We start from the raw sequence: 18,637 nt of genomic DNA, 5'->3' as shown, positions 1-18,637 counted from the left end.
GATCTCTAATTCTAGTATAAAGAAAAGGAGTACTTGTGGCACCTTAGAGACTAACCAATTTATTTGAGCAAAAGCTTTCGTGAGCTACAGCTCCCTTCATCGGATGATCCCATGATCATTTCTGCTTCCATCTGCTACTGTCACTTGACTGGGATGTGGGCAGTCATGCCTCATAGCTGGAGCAGGAGTCAGTAGTCAGGAGTCAGACGCCAGAACCAAAATCAGAACTGGGTTGCATGGAGAAAGGCGAGGCGAGGTGAGGCAAGGCAGTGCTGGAACAAGGAGGCACAGAAGCTATCTCAGGGAAGCTGGGGGCAAATGCTTACCACTGAACTACTGCTGATGCTGACTTTAAGAGCTGGTCTGCTGACTTTTCCAACTAGTCAGGGGGTGTAACTAATTAGGCAGCCTACTACAGGCCAGCCATGCTTGTTAGGTTGCTTGGAGACTGACTCTCCTGCAAGCCCTGCTTCCTGACAGCTGCCCTGTATAATTGGTCAAGTCCACTACTAAGGGTTTTCAGCTTTCACCACACCTCCAGGCATTGGTCGCTGCTGGAGGCAAGGTCCAGACTGGATGGCCCTGGGCCGTGGACCAATGTACTGTCTGTTGGCAAAGATCTCTCAAATACAGATTAGGCTCCAAATCTGACTAACCTTGAAATTATTCTCATCTGTTGGGAAATGACTTCTTTATTCAAGTTGTTAAACAGAAATAAAATCTTTTCCACCCATCAGTGTAGAAATTTAAAGGAAACAAAACAAGCACAGTTTATGTAGGACCTATGCAAACATATTGTTTTGGCTCCCCCTGCTGGTTTGTTTAGCAACAGTCAGCTAGCCAACATTAAGCCTGGGTCTCCCTTGTCCTGCACCTGGTGTCATGGCTGACCGCTGTGCTGGGGGGGTGAGCCCGTTGCCAGTGCTGAGCGGAGGCAATTGGCGATGCAAGGCAGTAAACAGAAAATCCAGGAATGAATGATCACGTTTCTGCTGCTTCACTTCCCCTTTAATATGCTTCAGCATCTTTGGAAAGGAAAAGTAGCCCCCCCTCTCCTGCCCTGCTGCCCTGAGACAGCGCACAGGCCCTTGCTGTGATTCACCGAAGGGTTTCATGGCCAGAAGGTACAAAATAGCCCCCAGCAGAGGAGCCAGAGGCACTTGCCAAAGTGCCGATGAATCCAGATGACCTTTCAGCTCATTTATCAAAGCTCCTGCTGTCATAGAATCATAGAATATAAGGGTTGGAAGGGACCCCAGAAGGTCATCTAGTCCAACCCCCTGCTCGAAGCAGGACCAATTCCCAGTTAAATCATCCCAGCCAGGGCTTTGTCAAGCCTGACCTTAAAAACCTCTAAGGAAGGAGATTCTACCACCTCCCTAGGTAACGCATTCCAGTGTTTCACCACCCTCTTAGTGAAAAAGTTTTTCCTAATATCCAATCTAAACCTCCCCCACTGCAGCTTGAGACCATTACTCCTCGTTCTGTCATCTGCTACCATTGAGAACAGTCTAGAGCCATCCTCTTTGGAACCCCCTTTCAGGTAGTTGAAAGCAGCTATCAAATCCCCCCTCATTCTTCTCTTCTGCAGGCTAAACAATCCCAGCTCCCTCAGCCTCTCCTCATAACTCATCCCTTGCAGTCTGCGAGACAGCAATTGATCGCCGGGAGAGGCCGGGTGGCAGGAGCCAGAGCAGGGTCTGGGCCAGTCCTGCTCCTCCCAAATGGTGTGGAGCCAATCTTGCGTCGGATGGAGGAGGAGCACTAACTAAAGCCAAGAGCAGTGGGGCAGGTTCCCCAGCCACAGCTCTGCAGCACGTCTGCACTCCTGGGCCCTCACCAGCTCCCGCTCCGTCCTGACGCTAGGGTTGCTGACTTCCTAATTCCAAAAAAACCGAACACCCTTGCCCCGCCCACTGCCCCACCCCTTCCCGAGGCCCCGCACCCCGCTCACTCCATCCCGCCTCCCTCCGTCACTTGCTCTCCCCCACCCATGCTCACGTGCTCATTGGCCCAAACAGGCGTATTTATTGTTTTGACAGATGTATTGTGCTCAGTTCAGGTTTTATTTTTTACAGGATGCTAGAGCTGGCAGCAAAACAGTCAAAAAGGGTAATTTTTAAAAAAATGAAATTTCACCAAGGTTTTCATGATTCTTTCCCTCCCCTCTTCCCATTTTTCATAACCAGCTCCATATTTTTTTGTTCACTAAAGTTATTGTAATTTTATGAGTGGAATTAGGACCACACCTTATCACAGCTGCAATGGGTCAATTAAAGGCCCACTCCTGAAGCCCAAATACAAATCCATAGAGCACAACCACAAAAATGCACCTGTCCAGATACCTATATAACTGAATCTGTAGAAACTGACTCCCGCACCTACATGCAAATACACACGTGTATTCATGTGTACACATCTATCGTGCACTAACACATATACGTCCACATTATTTATTATTACAATTGTTGTTTAGTGCCTAGAGACCCCAACTAAGATCCGGGCTCCAGTGTGGTCGGTGCTGGACATACACATAAAAAGAGAGAGTCTGCAACAAAGAATTTATAATGTAGCTAGACAAAGGTGGGGAGAAATGTATGATACATCGGCTCTTATGCAATTAGTAGTCAAAAACATTCACTTTTTAAGAAATAATGCATTTCTCTTAGAGTTCCCTTCTCTTTTAAAAACTTGTTATGAAATGAATACACACATTTTATGTCATCAGTTTTTTGGTGCACGAGCCAGCAAAAGAAATAGAAGTCAAAGCGTTAGGCTGCAAATTTTATTCACACAGGTATACACACATGCGGCAATACACACACCTCCCTACACAAAGACACACAGTCTCTTACACACATACAATGCCTGCATGCACACACTTGCCCACACAGAAACACTTTTTTATACACTTTTCCAGGGGCTGCCTGTTTTTTTATATTTGTTTTGTTTGGCTTTGCTTAGTTTTAGGCAGTTTGACTCTGCAACATACTGGAAAAAAAAGGGGTGGTACTCTCTCAAACTCCACCCACAACCCAGGCTCTACCAACATCTCAAGCTCTGCTAACTTGTCGCTCCAGAATGGGACGCCGCTCAGTAGATTGCGCGGATTGCCATAATGCTAGGTTCATCTCTCCCCTTCCTTGTATGCTTTGATCAGCAGTGAAACATTTAAATTTGCATAATTAGGCTTCACAGTCACTGCCCCATTGAGATGAATGGAGGAAGTTCACACTTTCGTTGGAGGTATTGGTTCAGGCTGTCTGCAAACTCAGGAAAGCACCACTGAATTGCATTATACAGAGTTCCAATTCTGAAGAATTTATGTGCAGCTGGAAGCAAACAGAGACTTAATATTTGTAATGAAGGTTTAAACTGCAGAGCACAAGCTGTCTGCTCCCAGAGGAAAGCACTGGCTCACCGAGATACTGCAAACCAGCCCGGTCCAACTCTGGCCTGCCCCAGCCAGCCAACATGTATCAGAACAAGCATGGTGAAAGCCAACTTTGAACCTCCTTTTAACAGGTTCTGAAACACCCCTCCCTTTAAACAGGGAACTGGGCCTTTCCTAGCTATATCTGCATCCGCAGGTGGGGACAGAGAATGAAATGAGAGGCAGCCTGGGAGATTCTTGCAAGATAAGTTTGAGTCCTGGCTGGTGCCCCTCAAGCTGTGACACCAGCCCGATTTTTTATTTATTTATTTATTTATTTATTTTACTGAAAGGCTTCCCTGGGCACAGAGCAGCCTCCAGGCAACTGAACCAGCCCAAGAAAGGCCGACAAAGGTGGAGTGTGCATTGTACCCTGGATTAGCCGTCCATTGCTTTAACCACTCAACCACCTTGCCACACAAAAGGGGCCATTTGGCTACTAAGCAGGGACTCTGCGTGGCTGTGCAGTGGGGAGGGTGGGGGGACACATCTGTGTGCAAAGCCAAGAGCGTGAGGACCAGATTGAGACCTCGCAGCCGCCAGGCCCTGCTCCTGGACGGTTGCTATGGAAACACACTGGGGGTTGCCTAGGGCCCCAAGATCTGTGCTGAACTCTCCATTGTGCTGTCACGCCGGGAGGTTTGAGCGTCAGGGCAATTGGACCTGGCTGGGCGACTCCTAGGACAGGATTATACAGGCCAATGGCACAGGAGGAGCCTCTTTCCTGGGCTGGCATTTGTTGATTGTGGCTGGGTTTATTGTCTAGGCCATAAAACAGATACTTCCCCAAGGTCGTGCAGTGGTTTAGTGCAAGGTAAAACCTAGGCTTTGTCTACACTGGCACGTTTGTCACTCCACCTTTTGTCACTCAGGAATGTGAAAAAACACCCTCTCCCCCCCGAACGACAAACGTTTTAGCGACGAAAAGCGCAATATGGACAGCGCTTCATTGGCGAGAGCCGTTAGAGGTGGTTTAATTTTGCCGCCGGGAGAGAGCGGCCAAACAGCGCTCCTTACAATGGCGCGGCTACAGCAACGCTCTTGTAAGGTGAGCAGTGTAGACATAGCCTAAGGAACTTAAAGAGCCACTGTGGAGCACAGCCGGTGACCAGAGCAATACACCAGCTGCTAGTGTAAAGAGAACTGGCACCTGGCAGGCAAGCACCAATGTGAACAGCTGGGCACACACATGCACATCAGCGCACCTCCATACACTCACACACAAGCACCATGGACACGTGTACTGCACATACATGCACACACACATGTAAGCAATATGCCCCTGGGCACGCACACACTGTGCCCTCTCCGATTTGACTGTGCACACTGGCACAGTTCTGCTTTCATAGAATCATAGGGCCAGAAGGGACCACAAGGGTCATGTAGTCTAACCGCCGAGTGCTTTAGTTTATCCCAGGCTCCTGGATTTATTCCTGTCCACATTGGGGTGAGTCACTGAGGACCTGATCCTGTACTCCTTGCACACACAAGATGCCCACCGAGGGGTCTTTGCCTTGCTGTGTCTCAGTTTCCCCATCAATAAAGGGCCCACTGACACCATCTGGAAAGCAGAAAAACATTTAGATCCAGGTCTGGCACATCTGCTTTCCTCCCTGCTAGAGGTTGCTTGTCAGACAATTTCTTCCATTAGGGTTGGACCAGATGACCTCCTGAGGTCTCTTCCAACCCTAATTTTCTATGCCGTGGTCTACACTAGGACTTTAGGTCAAATTTAGCAGCATTAAATCGATGTAAACCTGCACCCGTCCACACGATGAAGCCCTTTATTTCGACTTAAAGGGCTCTTAAAATCGATTTCCGTACTCCACCCCGGACAAGTGGATTAGCGTTTAAATTGGCCTTGCCGGGTCGAATTTGGAGTTCTGTGGACACAATTAGACGGTATTGGCCTCCGGGAGCTATCCCAAAGTGCTCCATTGTGAGCACTCTGGACAGCACTCTCAACTCAGATGCACTGGCCAGGTAGACAGGAAAAGAACTGCGAACTTTTGAATCTCATTTCCTGTTTGGCCAGCGTGGCAAGCTGCAGGTGCCCATGCAGAGCTCATCAGCAGAGGTGACCATGATGGAGTCCCAGAATCGCAAAAGAGCTCCAGCATGGACTGAATGGGAGGTACGGGATCTGATCGCTGTATGGGGAGAGGAATCCGTGCTATCAGAACTCCGTTCCAGTTTTCGAAATGCCAAAACCTTTGTCAAAATCTCCCAGGGCATGAAGGACAGAGGCCATAACAGGGACCCGAAGCAGTGCCACTTGAAACTTAAGGAGCTGAGGCAAGCCTACCAGAAAACCAGAGAGGCGAACGGCCGCTCCGGGTCAGAGCCCCAAACATGCCGCTTCTATGATGAGCTGCATGCCATTTTAGGGGGTTCAGCCACCACTACCCCAGCCATGTTGTTTGACTCCTTCAATGGAGATGGAGGCAACACGGAAGCAGGTTTTGGGGACGAAGATGATGATGATGATGATGGTGAGGTTGTAGATAGCTCACAGCAAGCAAGTGGAGAAATCGGTTTTCCAGACAGCCAGGAACTGTTTCTCACCCTGGACCTGGAGCCAGTACCCCCTGAACCCACCCAAGGCTGCCTCCTGGACCCGGCAGGCGGAGAAGGGACCTCCGGTGAGTGTACCTTTTAAAATACTATACATGGTTTAAAAGCAAGCATGTGAAAGGATTAATTTGCCCTGGCATTCGTGGCTCTCCTGGATGTACTCTCAAATCCTTTGCAAAAGGTTTCTGGGGAGGGCAGCCTTATTGCGTCCTTCATGGTAGGACACTTTACCACTCCAGGCCTGTAACACGTACTCGGGAATCATCGTACAACAAAGCATTGCAGTGTATGTTTGCTGACGTTCAAACAACATCCGTTCTTTATATCTCTGTGTTATCCTCAGGAGAGTGAGATATCATTCATGGTCTCCTGGTTGAAATAGGGTGCTTTTCTTCAGGGGACATTCAGAGGAGCCCGTTCCTGCTAAGCTGTTTGCCTGTGGCTGAACAAAAATGTTCCCCACTGTTAGCCACGGGGAGGGGGGAGGGGGTAGCCACGCGGTGGGGGGAGGCAAAATGCGACCTTGTAACGAAAGCACATGTGCTATGTATGTAATGTTAACAGCAAGGTTTACCCTGAAAGACTGTAGCCACTGTTTTATAAAATGTGTTTTTTTAAATACCGCTGTCCCTTTTTTTTTCTCCACCAGCTGCATGTGTTTCAATGATCACAAGATCTTCTCCTTCCCAGAGGCTAGTGAAGATTAGAAAGAAAAAAAAACGCACTCGTGATTAAATGTTCTCTGAGCTCATGCTGTCCTCCCACACCGACAGAGCACAGACAAATGCGTGGAGGCAAATAATGTCAGAGTGCAGGAAAGCACAAAATGACCGGGAGGAGAGGTGGCGGGCTGAAGAGAGTAAGTGGTGGGCTGAAGACAGGGTTGAAGCTCAAATGTGGCGGCAGTGTGATGAGAGGAGGCAGGATTCAATGCTGAGGCTGCTGGAGGACCAAACCAGTATGCTCCAGTGTATGGTTGAGCTGCAGCAAAGGCCACTACAGCCCCTGTGCCACTACAGCCCCTGTGTAACCAACTGCCCTCCTCCCCAAGTTCCATAGCCTCCACACCCAGATGCCCAAGAACGCGGTGGGGGGGCCATCGGCCAACCAGCCAGTCCACCACAGAGGATTGCTCAAAAAAAAGAAGGCTGTCATTCAATAAATTTTAAAGTTGTAAACTTTTAAAGTGCTGTGTGGCATTTTCCTTCCCTCCTCCACCACCCCTCCTGGGCTACCTTGGTAGTCGTCCCCCTATTTGTGTGATGAATGAATAAAGAATGCATGAATGTGAAGCAACAATGACTTTATTGCCTCTGCAAGCAATGATTAAAGGCAGGAGGGGAGGGTGGTTAGCTTGCAGGGAAATAGAGTGAACCAAGGGGCGGGGGGTTTCATCAAGGAGAAACAAACAGAACTTTCACACCGTAGCCTGGCCAGTCATGAAACTGGTTTTCAAAGCTTCTCTGATGCGCACCGCGCCCTCCTGTGCTCTTCTAACCGCCCTGGTGTCTGGCTGCACGTAACCAGCAGCCAGGCGATTTGCCTCAACCTCCCACCCCGCTATAAACGTCTCCCCCTTACTCTCACAGAGATTGTGGAGCACACAGCAAGCAGTAATAACAGTGGGAATATTGGTTTCGCTGAGGTCTAAGCGAGTCAGTAAACTGCGCCAGCGCGCCTTTAAACGTCCAAATGCACATTCTACCACCATTCTGCACTTGCTCAGCCTGTAGCTGAACAGCTCCTGACTACTGTCCAGGCTGCCTGTGTACGGCTTCATGAGCCATGGCATTAAGGGGTAGGCTGGGTCCCCAAGGATACATATAGGCATTTCAACGTCCCCAACAGTTATTTTCTGGTCTGGGAATAAAGTCCCTTCCTGCAGCTTTTGAAACAGACCAGAGTTCCTGAAGATGCCAGCGTCATGTACCTTTCCCAGCCATCCCACGTTGATGTTGGTGAAACGTCCCTTGTGATCCACCAGAGCTTGCAGCACTATTGAAAAGTACCCCTTGCGGTTTATGTACTCGGTGGCTTGGTGCTCCGGTGCCAAGATAGGGATATGAGTTCCGTCTATGGCCCCACCACAGTTAGGGAATCCCATTGCAGCAAAGCCATTCACTATGACCTGCACATTTCCCAGGGTCACTACCCTTGATATCAGCAGATCTTTGATTGCGTGGGCTACTTGCATCACAGCAGCCCCCACAGTAGATTTGCCCACTCCAAATTAATTCCCAACTGACCGGTAGCTGTCTGGTGTTGCAACCTTCCACAGGGCTATCGCCACTCGCTTTTCAACTGTGAGGGCTGCTCTCATCTTGGTATTCACGCGCTTCAGGGCAGGGGAAAGCAAGTCACAAAGTTCCATGAAAGTGCCCTTACGCATGCGAAAGTTTCGCAGCCACTGGGAATCGTCCCAGACCTGCAACACTATGCGGTCCCACCAGTCTGTGCTTGTTTCCCGAGCCCAGAATCGGCGTTCCACAGCATGAACCTGCCCCATTAGCACCATGATGCATGCATTGGCAGGGCCCATGCTTTCAGAGAAATCTGTGTCCATGTCCTGATCACTCACGTGACCGCGCTGACGTCGCCTCCTCGCCCGGTATCGCTCTGCCAGTTTCTGGTGCTGCATATACTGCTGGTTAATGCGTGTGGTGTTTAATGTGCTCCTAATTGCCAAAGTGAGCTGAGCGGCCTCCATGCTTGCCTTGGGATGGCGTCCGCACAGAAAAAAGTTGCGGAACGATTGTCTGCCGTTGCTCTGATGCAGGGAGGGGCGACTGACAACATGGCTTACAGGGTTGGCTTCAGGGAGCTAAAATCAACAAAGGGGGTGGCTTTACATCAATGAGTATTTCAGGCAGGACTTCACGGAGGGTTCCAATAAGAAATGGTGCACCTAAGTTATTGTTCTTATTGGAACAAGGAGGTTAGTCTGGCCTCTGATTGATACATGGCTAGATTTACCTCGCTGCACCTTCTCTGTGAGTGACTGCAGTGTGACCTAGAGGAATGAGTCCCCTAGATGGGAGGGGGAAGCAAATGAGTACAAAACAAATCTGGTCTATTTCTTGTTTTGATCCACTCCATCTATCTTTTACATCTTTGGCTAGCAGCAGACGGTGCAGAAGGACTGCATGCCATCCACATCTCATGGCTGCTCAGCAGAAGATGATGCAATAGGACTGCTAGCAATCCGTATCGCCTGCCTGCTCACCATAAGACAGTTCAATAGGACTGACTGCAGGTCTAAAGAGAATGACCTGATCAAGTCACTCCAAATTTAGTCCCTGCGCCCATGTGTGGCCAGGAGCACCTCGGACATGACGATGACGGCTACCAGTCGTACTGTACTGTCTGCTGCCACAAGGCAAGTGGTTGATGCTGCTGTGTAGCAATGCAGTACCACATCTGCCAGCACCCAGGAGACATAGGGTGACGGTTACCTGAGCGGGCTCCATGCTTGCCGTGGTATGGCAGCTGCACAGGTAACTCAGGAAAAAAGGCGCGAAACGATTGTCTGCCCTTGCTTTCATGGAGGGAGGGAGGGAACGGGGGCCTGACGATATGTACCCAGAACCACCTGCGACAATGTTTTAGCCCCATCAGGCATTGGGATCTCAACCCAGAATTCCAATGGGCAGCGGAGACTGCGGGAACTGTGGGATAGCTACCCACAGTGCAACACTCCGGAAGTCGACTCTAGCCTCGGTATTGTGGAAGCGCTCCGCCGAGTTAATGCACTTAATGCACTTAGAGCATTTTCTGTGGGGACACACACACTCGAAGATATAAAACCGATTTCTAAAAAACCGACTTCTATAAATTCGACCTAATTCCGTAGTGTAGACATAATGATTTTTGGTGGGTGGTTGCTGGATATTGCACTTGCTGAAAGGCCAAGGCAGAGAGTGGTTTTAGTTCCTCCAAGGGAGGTGTGACACTGACATGCTGCTCCAGGCAGCGATTCAGCCCCTGGGTTAATCATTGACTCCTCCCTCCTCTCTTCTCCCTCTCACGCCTGAGCTCACTTTTATTCCTTCCAGGACAGAGCCTCTGCTCGCTTCCCACGGGTTTATTTCCATCTGACCAGATGGCAGATGCAGCATTCAAGGACTTCAGAACCTTTGATTTCATTGCTTAAAAGGTAACATCAAAGCACATGGGCAGCTCTGCCTGAAAGCGGGAAATTCTGGGTGAGTTGGTAATTTTTGTCTGCTCGGCCCAGGGCTGTGTTTTGGGAGAGTTACACTAGCACAGGACAGGGAAGGGTGCCAGCACTGTATTCAGTCTTCTTGACTCCGGGGACATGCTTGCTGCTCATATGCCTGGCCTAAATTTCTCTCTGTACCTCCCACCCTAGCCCTAATCCCCCCAAGACTGGCTGGAGCTCATTGTTTCTAGCCCAACTAGCAGTGGCTGTTTGTTTTCTTGCTGTTTGTTAACTGCAGGGTGTCAGGCGTGTGCCAGGCTGAACAGGCAGGGAGGGGCCTTTTGTTTCATGGAGTTCCCCCTCCTCTTGGATCTCTGTCCTGGGCAAGGTTTGGAGTCCTTCTGGTGCCAGCCCAGGGGCTCTGTATTCGACAACTTTGCTCAGTGCTAACAAATCCTGGGAAATTTCATTTCACTCCCCCTGCCAGAATTCCCCCGAGAGAGGATACTTCCCCACTCTCCCTCCTAGAGCCTGGGGTGCCGAGCTCCGTGGCAGTTGAGAGGACTCAGCACCTCACAGGATTGGGCCCCGACCTGATGTGTGGCGTAGCTGCCGGATGTTAAACAGCTGCTGCCACGTTCACCAGCTGGAAGGAGCTGGAGGTAGCATGCCCTGTGGGGCTGCCAGGGATGGGGGGGGTCATTGTCCAGAGAGGGATCGGGCCACACCAAGAGCCAAGCAACTGGGATTAAACATTCTCTGTCACATCAGTGGCACCTCCATCCGTCCCCTCCTCCTGCACCCCTGCCCGGACAGCTGGCTCTGTGTGGCTGAGACCCTACCTGGGAAGTGCCACCTGGCGCTTATATCTGCAAAGCAAGAAGAGGGGAGAGATTTCTCCTGAAAACCCTTGGCACCTCCCCCAGGCAGCTGGGTGTGCCTGGCATAAAGAGCAGGAAGAGTTCCTGCCCTCTTCCAGGCACTGTCTGTCTCTTGCTATGTAACACCTGTGAGCAGAGATAGGACAAAAGGGTCTCACAGCAATAGCTTTAAAGGCCCCGCACTCACCAAGGAATAGCAGCAGCCAGTTCCTCTTCCTGCTCTTCCTTTGTTTTGTGACTAGAAAATCGCCACTCTCTTTGCCATATTTGAATATTAATGGATTCATTATATGATTGTTGGAGCTAGCTGAGCAGCAGCAGCCCAGTAGCTCTCTGGCCAAGTAAAGTAAGTTTCTAGCCAAAGTAGGCTAGGGATTAAAAAAGAGGCTGTGAGCCAGGACTCCTGGGTTCTACTCCTAGTTCCACCACTAACTGCGTTTGGCAAATCGAATCCCCCTCTCTGGGTCTCAAATTTCCTTCTTTTGGGGTCATTCACTTACCAGCCTCAAAGGGAAGTTCAAGGCTTAATCCACTGCTGTTTGCAAGTTACTTTGAGATCTCTGCAGCCAAGTATTGTTATTTTAATGGGATCACTGGTTACTGACCTTCAATTTTCTCCTCTATGAGTAACTCGGGCTCATCCAGCCGGTCTCTCTCCCTCCCTGGCGACCTGCTCTGTGTACGCTGTTCAAAGTGAAAGCAATTCCCACTTTGCTTCTGATTTGATCCCAAGTGACTGTTTCCCCAGCCCAGGCTCCAGCAGCTGACGCAGAGGGATTTGCAGGGTAAGGGATGGAAAATCACCTTCAAATAATATTTGCTAAACTCTGAGTAGACAGGGAGGGAAAGGACTGACTTGGGTCACCTCGGGCTGCATGATGCAGTTTCACTGCAAAACTGACCTCACAACCCCTATAAGAAAAGGAGTACTTGTGGCACCTTAGAGACTAACCAATTTATTTGAGCATGAGCTTTCGTGAGCTACAGCTCACTTCATCGGATGCATACCATGGCAACAAAGGTGCCACAAATACTCCTTTTCTTTTTGCGAAGACAGACTAACACGGCTGTTACTCTGAAACCCCTATAAGGTTCCCTCTGCCAAATTTAGAATCTGCCAACCAAAGAGGGCCAGATTTTGCTCCCAGGTACACCTGTTTAGATCAGGACTATCTACACTAAGACAATTAGCAACGCTGCCGTAAAACTGGTGTGAGAGCAGCAGTATTACCAACTTCAAGAGATCAAAAATCAGGAGGCAGACCCCCCAAAATTATGAGACTGGCCCAAAAAACCATGAGGGGTTTTTTTTAATCAAATCTTTTTTTTTTTCAGTCTGTCCTTTGACTTTATCAGTCCCCTCTTTATTCCTGTGCCAATGTTCGGGAGAGAAGTTCAGGTTGAAAGGGCAACCTTTAAAGCGCACAGAAATGCACGTCTCTCCCTGGCTGGTGTGGTGGAGATTCCACATACCTTGTCTTCAGCCCCGAGATAGGGGAACTGCCAGCTATTCCTTCACATCTTGCCTTCTCCCTGCCCTGGGACATAATGACACCACTTCCCTGACTCCCCATTCCTCTGCCCGGGTCCCACAGCACCACTTCCTCAACTCCCCTCCGCCACCTTCTGCTGCCCCAGACCCTCTCTCTGCTCTGGGGCCACATGTGAAGGCATGGTCCAGTGGCAGGCCCAGAGGCTCTCACGCAGAGCTCTGCCCAGCCCTGAAAAGCACCAGATCAGAGGAGATCACGACAGCTCCTCCTGCAGTCGTCAAAATCCTGTGACTTGAGATCAGCTTGAAAGAGTTGGTGTGATGCTCGGACACTGCCTTTTCCCCTATCCCTTCCCCACCAGCACCCAAGCTGGGGGAGCTGCCATCTGATCCCTCCATCGCCCACTCATCACTGTCATTTGCACCCCCTCAGCCTTCCCTGTCCCCTTATCCCCCCACATCCTCAGCCTTCTGCTATACCCCCACATATCTCTGCACCCCCTTGGCCTTCCCTCTGTCCCCAGACAAACTCCTGGCCTCATCGGCACAACCTCCCACCCCCCTCAGTTCTCCCCCTGCCCAGGACTGGCTCCAGGCACCAGCAAAGCAGGCACATGTTTGGGGCAGCGCAGCTCCGGGGGCGGCTTTCCGGCCACCCTTGGGCACTTGCGCTCTCAGAGCTTAGGGTGGCAAAAAACCTAGAGCCTCCCCATGTCCCTTACACCCCCATCTGCCTCCCTCCTGCTCCCATGCACCCCTTCATACCCCAAGCCTCCCCTTGTCCCCCCACATTCCCTAAGCCTTCCCCTTGCCCCATCCCTCTGCACCCCCCTCAGCCTCCTCCTTGCCCCCGCATCCCTTGCACCCCTCTTGGCCTCTCCCCGTTCCCCTCCCCCTATTGCCTGTACCCCCTAAATCTGCCTCCTGCTCCCCCTCACTCTCCCCATCCCCTTTTCACAGGGTCTCTCCTGCTCCCCACAGTCTATGGATCCCACCAGCCCCTGACCCATTGAGTGGCAGCTATTTGGTCTCTGGGCATGGTGTCAATCTCACTGAAACCAGCAGGAGGCAGCAGCCATCTTTGCTAAGGGCAGACGCATTCCCGATGGATCTAGACTGTGGGGAAATGGCAGCCGTCGTGCTGGTAATGGGAGATGGCGGCCATTTTGAATAAGGGAAGAATTGTGAGTTGGGGCCTTTCATTATGTTTTCATGAGACAGGTTAACTCCCCCCACTCCAAATCACTAGAGTTGTGGTCAGATTGCGGGAGACGGCCAGACTGGATCAGAATCTGGTCCCGGGGTTCCGGGACAGACCTTGGATCCTTGGGGCCCGATTCTCCATTGCCATGCTCCTTGCAGGGTGAATTGCACCAGCTGGCGCAGCGTGTGAAATGCTGCCCTCAACGGAAGGGTGGCAGCCTTTTGCACTGGTGTAATGGCAACAGGAGGTGTGGAGCGACAGAGGGTTGGGCAGCAGCAGGCCTCAGCGTGATGTTTATTTTATTCCCTGCGTCCTAGAAGCAGAGCATGAAGGCCTCCCAAGCAAGGACTGTTATTCTTCCTATAGTGCAGCCCTGCCGGGCGGTTAGAAATACATGCTATAGAGGTTGTTGTTGTCTTTAGTGTAATTTCCTTTGGAAAACAAGGGTGTAAATTAAAGGGGAAATCTGAGGCTTTGTCATCTCCCCAGTGATAAGGAAAAGGGAACAGAGGTTGCCAGCTGGCAGGGAGGCAGATGCAGCCTGCAGCCACTTGCTGAAATATTGTCATGCTAGGACAGCAGCTGCTTATCTCTGCTGCATTTAAAGGGACAGCTACAAGAAAGAAAAAATAAAGCAAGCTGAGAAAGGGTGCTATACAAGGGTGATGCTGCAGGGACAAGGGTCGGTAGGGAGTGACCAGGCTGTATGGAGGGGACTGTATGGAGGTGGCTGTATGCAGGGGACTGGCTTCCTGCCTTTGGAAGGGCAAGAGATGTCGCTGGGAAGACATGCTCAGGTTTTCAAGGTCGGGTGTTTGAAATGGCGGTGGCTTTTTGTTGACACTGTTTCTCTACAATAAAAACAGGCGGTTTTGTCATCACCTGCTTTGGGCATGCAGAACCCAGACCTTGCCCCCAGTAGCAGAGAAGAAGAGGTGGTTCCAGAGAGGATGGTTCTAGACTATTCTCAGTGGTAGCTGATGACAGGACAAGGAGTAATGGTCTCAAGTTGCAGTGGGGGAGGTTTAGGTTGGATATTAGGAAAAACTTTTTCACTAGGAGGGTGGTGAAACACTGGAATGCGTTACCTAGGGAGGTGGTAAAATCTCCTTCCTTAGAAGTTTTTAAGGTCAGGCTTGACAAAGCCCTGGCTGGGATGATTTAATTGGGGATTGGTCCTGCTTTGAGCAGGGGGTTGGACTAGATGACCTCCTGAGGTCCCTTCCAACCCTGATATTCTATGATTCTATGTCTTGGGAAACTGAGAAACATTTCACAAAGGGCCATACTTTGAGTTAGCAAGTTACAGAGGCTGCATCAAAGCCAATTGCCACCTCCAGTGATTACTTTCACCACACTAACAGCGAGAGGACCCACTGCATTAGGTGCTGTACATACACCAAGTGAATGACAATCCCTGCCCCACAGAGCTTACAGTCTAAATAGACAAGGCAGAAGTTTTATCCCCATAGGGAACTGTGGCATAGATTAAGTGACGTGGCCAAGGTCACACAGGGGTGAGGAAGAAGTCAGTGGCAGCACCAGGACCTGAATCCAGCATTGCTGAGTCCCAGTTCAGTACCTTAACCACAGGATCGTCCCTGTCTGCACACTGAGTTACCTGACTCTGCAAGTACAGCTGGTAGTAATGGAGAAGAATGGCTATACAAGTGTCTCCTGGCTATTGTGTCCTGTGAGTGTCCTGTTGTGCCAGTCTTCAGTTAGGATCAAGTCATTTTATACCAGAAACGGAGCAATAACCAGTTCTGAGCAGATTCTATGTAGAGAAAAAGCGATATTTGGGTGTATATTGTAATCAGCAGTTCAATCCGTGACTGCCCAGGCCAGGGAGACCCCGGACAGAGACACTAGGCAGCACAGGCCGGGTCAGTCAGTATGGAGTCGAGAGCACCATGGGGTCTCTCTGTGGCCAGCAGCCTCAATAATGAATCCCCTTGAGAGATGTTATAGCCGAGTGCTGGTTCTTCTCTGCCTCTGGAGGGAAATTACGTCCGTCTTGTAAAGCAGAAGGTTTTGTTCCCCAAATGTTGTGGCCTGGGGAGTTTCTTGAGCCGTGTTGACTCTGTAAAGGCAGTTCTGGAAGGAGACTGAGGGTATGTCTACACTCCAAATGCTCCGCTGAGGCTACTCCGCTGTAGTGTAGACACTTACTACAGTGACAGAAGGGGTTTTCCCTGTCGATGCAGTAAATCCATCCCCTCCAGAGGCAGGAGCCAGGTCGATAGAAGAATTCTTCTGCCAGCCCAACTGTGTCTCCAGTTTGAGGAACCTGGACGGGATGGGGCTGTGCGTTGGGGTTCAGGGCTGGTCTACATATTTCACAGCTCTGAGCAATGTAGCTAGGTCGACCTATGTTTTAGGTGTAGACCAGGCCTGAGCCCCAACGCACAGCCCCATCCAGTCCAGGTGCCTTTCGTGAGTGAGTCCATGGCTCTGCTCCTTCTCCGCTCCACTCCTCATCTGACAGCACAGTGACAGCAGACTGTCAGGGTGCTTTGGGAGCACTGCGGGCAGCCCGTCTGGAGTGAGCAATGGGTCCTGGGGGGCCCAACCTGCCTGCCCTGCCCTGCCCTTAGGACTCTGAAAATTGTGGGGGGCCTGAGTGATGCCCTTGAATTCCTATAGTACCTAAGAGCCTCTACCAGAAGAGGGTCCCCTTTGTGCTGGGCACACACACACAGTCATAGCAGTGCAGGGCATGAAGGGACCTTGAGAGGTCATCCCTGCACAGAGACAGGACCAGGTAAACCTAGACCATCTCTGACAGGATTTTGTCCAGCCTGTTCTTAAAACCCTCCAAGGATGGGTTAGTTCAGCCTCCCTGGGGAACCTGCTCCTGTGCTGAACTTGCCTCAAAGTTAGACCATTTTTCCTAACCTCCAATCGGAATCTCCCTTGGTACAAACCCAGCCGATTCCTTCTTGTCCTAGAAGAATGTAAGGCACCCAGTGACAGACAGCAAACAGGCCATTGTCAGAGCTGCTTATTCGCACACCCTGCCAGCCTCCGCTCAGATAACAGCCCTGCCCCCTCCTATGCCCTAAATTCAACTACCAATGCCCCTGGTCAGCCAGTGCTCATCCACTTCCCATCCCACCTCCCCAGGACCCACAGTAGAGGGGTGAGCCTGGCTCTCGGTGGGGACTGCTTCATTCCACAATTTCAGCCCAGCATTAGTGGCACAAAGCTGCTGAGCAACCCAGCCAGCCAGTGTGCTGAGCCCAGGGTCCAAGGACAGCTCTGCGGTCACAAAGCAGCTTGCCAGCCCATTGCCCGCATAGCAAAGCCCTGTGCCCAGGGCAGCTCTCACAAGAAACCTGACAATAGCAAAGCAGGGGCTGCATCAGTCTGACTGCCCATGTAAGTGTGGAGCTAGGTTCACCCTGACCGCAGGTGATCGATCAAACCTTCAGCATGACGAGCGTCTGCGTTGCTTGGCATCCCGGTGCCAGCAGCAGCTGGGGCAGCAGGGCTGGGGATGGTAAATTAATGAATCTGCCACCTTTATCTATTTCACTATATGTTCTGCTCTAAGAGGGCTCATTTTCTTTCATGCTACCACTGGGTAATTACCAGCCTGGCGCTGATGGTGCCCCTTATCCTAATGAAGTGAGCATCCTCTCCAGACACTCTACATGGGGCTGGTTCCAGCTCACTACCCCCACAGGCTCATTGCATGGGCACTAGAGAAGGAGACAGCTTGGGGGCTGGAGGCGGGGCCAGCAGGGTATTGCATGAATCTTTGTTCCTCAAACACTCATGCATGCAGAGATGTCCTTGTGCTCTTCAGGACAGAGCGGTTATCACTTAATGCCACTGACAATGAGGATGGAGGGATGGAGTTGGCCATGTTCCCCTGGAGACACCTAGGTACATTGAGGGAAATGCCACAAGGGCCCTGCAGAGACTGGGGAATTAAAGACAGTCCTTTTATATGAGGCTGTTGTGCAGTGTCCCATAAGTTCCGCTAGGGCACAGGAAGGCAGTGCAAATGCAGAACCTTCCCCACAGGTCCTGCTACCGGGCCTTGGGACACAACGCTGCTGAGAGCCAATTCACCTGATGCTATCACAAGTCTTGTGATATCTGGTTTATTTCTTAAAGCCCCAGGTCCTGGAGTCATGTGATTACACGAGAAGCTCAGCTTTCATTTTTTTAAAAAGGAAGTTTCTAGCTCCCGTGTTGGTGGAGAAAACCTTGAAAACATGACACGAGTGTGTCCACAAAGCTCCAAAACCAGATGGCAAAGAATTACTATGTAATCCAATCTCATGTTTGTGATTTGGGAACTTGTGGGGCTTGATGGTACCAGGAAGACCATTTTCCAACAGTCTCTTGGACACGCCCCAAACAAACCACCTCTCTGAAATGGTTTTTAAAGACAATGGAGAAGGAGCAGTGAGCTGCCCTGGCAGCTCGAGAGACTGACTGTCCTGCTTGGAGAATGGCCTCTTCTCACTCAGCAGAGCTGCCCCATGCATGTCCAGAGGCAGCACTTCAGGGACCAATGTTGGTGTTCACAGCTTTCATCCCCATTCCCCTCTGGGGGACGGAGCTGGATTGGGGGTGAGACTCGCCCACTCTCAGCAGCGTTGTGTCCCAAGGCCCGGTAGCAGGACCTGTGGGGAAGGTTCTGCAATTGCACAAGCAGCTGCGAGCTCTGCGAGTACGAAGCTGCCTGCACCCCTGGGATATGTGCGTGGGGCGACTAGTCCATGCCGCTGCTGTTGTCGCCTGTCCACTATTTTTAGCCTGCCTGCTCACGAGCTGGGAGTCACACGCCGAGCTCGTCGTGTCCACCGAGCCTTAGAGAAACCTTTGGCCCCATGTGAGTCTAGTGACAGGTCTAAATGTAGCACTTCATAGCACAGGA

General features: G+C 50.9%; 1 protein-coding gene across 3 annotated transcripts in view; it reads left to right on the top strand.

Moving 5' to 3' along the window:
- Positions 1–18,637, top strand: part of FABP3 (fatty acid binding protein 3) — a 115,419-nt gene that overhangs the window by 37,547 nt on the left and 59,235 nt on the right. The window contains exon 2 of one of the 3 annotated variants that reach the window (XM_048826172.2): positions 10,060–10,209. The exons of the other annotated variants lie outside the window; for them this stretch is intronic. The gene's annotated coding sequence lies outside the window, so the exon portion shown is untranslated. The remainder of the gene's footprint in view (positions 1–10,059; positions 10,210–18,637) is intronic. 3 annotated transcript variants of the gene reach the window in all.

This window comes from Caretta caretta, chromosome 19, assembly GCF_965140235.1.
Source record: "Caretta caretta isolate rCarCar2 chromosome 19, rCarCar1.hap1, whole genome shotgun sequence".
In the NCBI taxonomy this organism is placed as follows: domain Eukaryota; kingdom Metazoa; phylum Chordata; order Testudines; family Cheloniidae; genus Caretta; species Caretta caretta.
The sequence above is the reverse complement of the archived record's forward strand: the minus strand, read 5'-3'. Positions and strand labels throughout refer to the sequence as shown.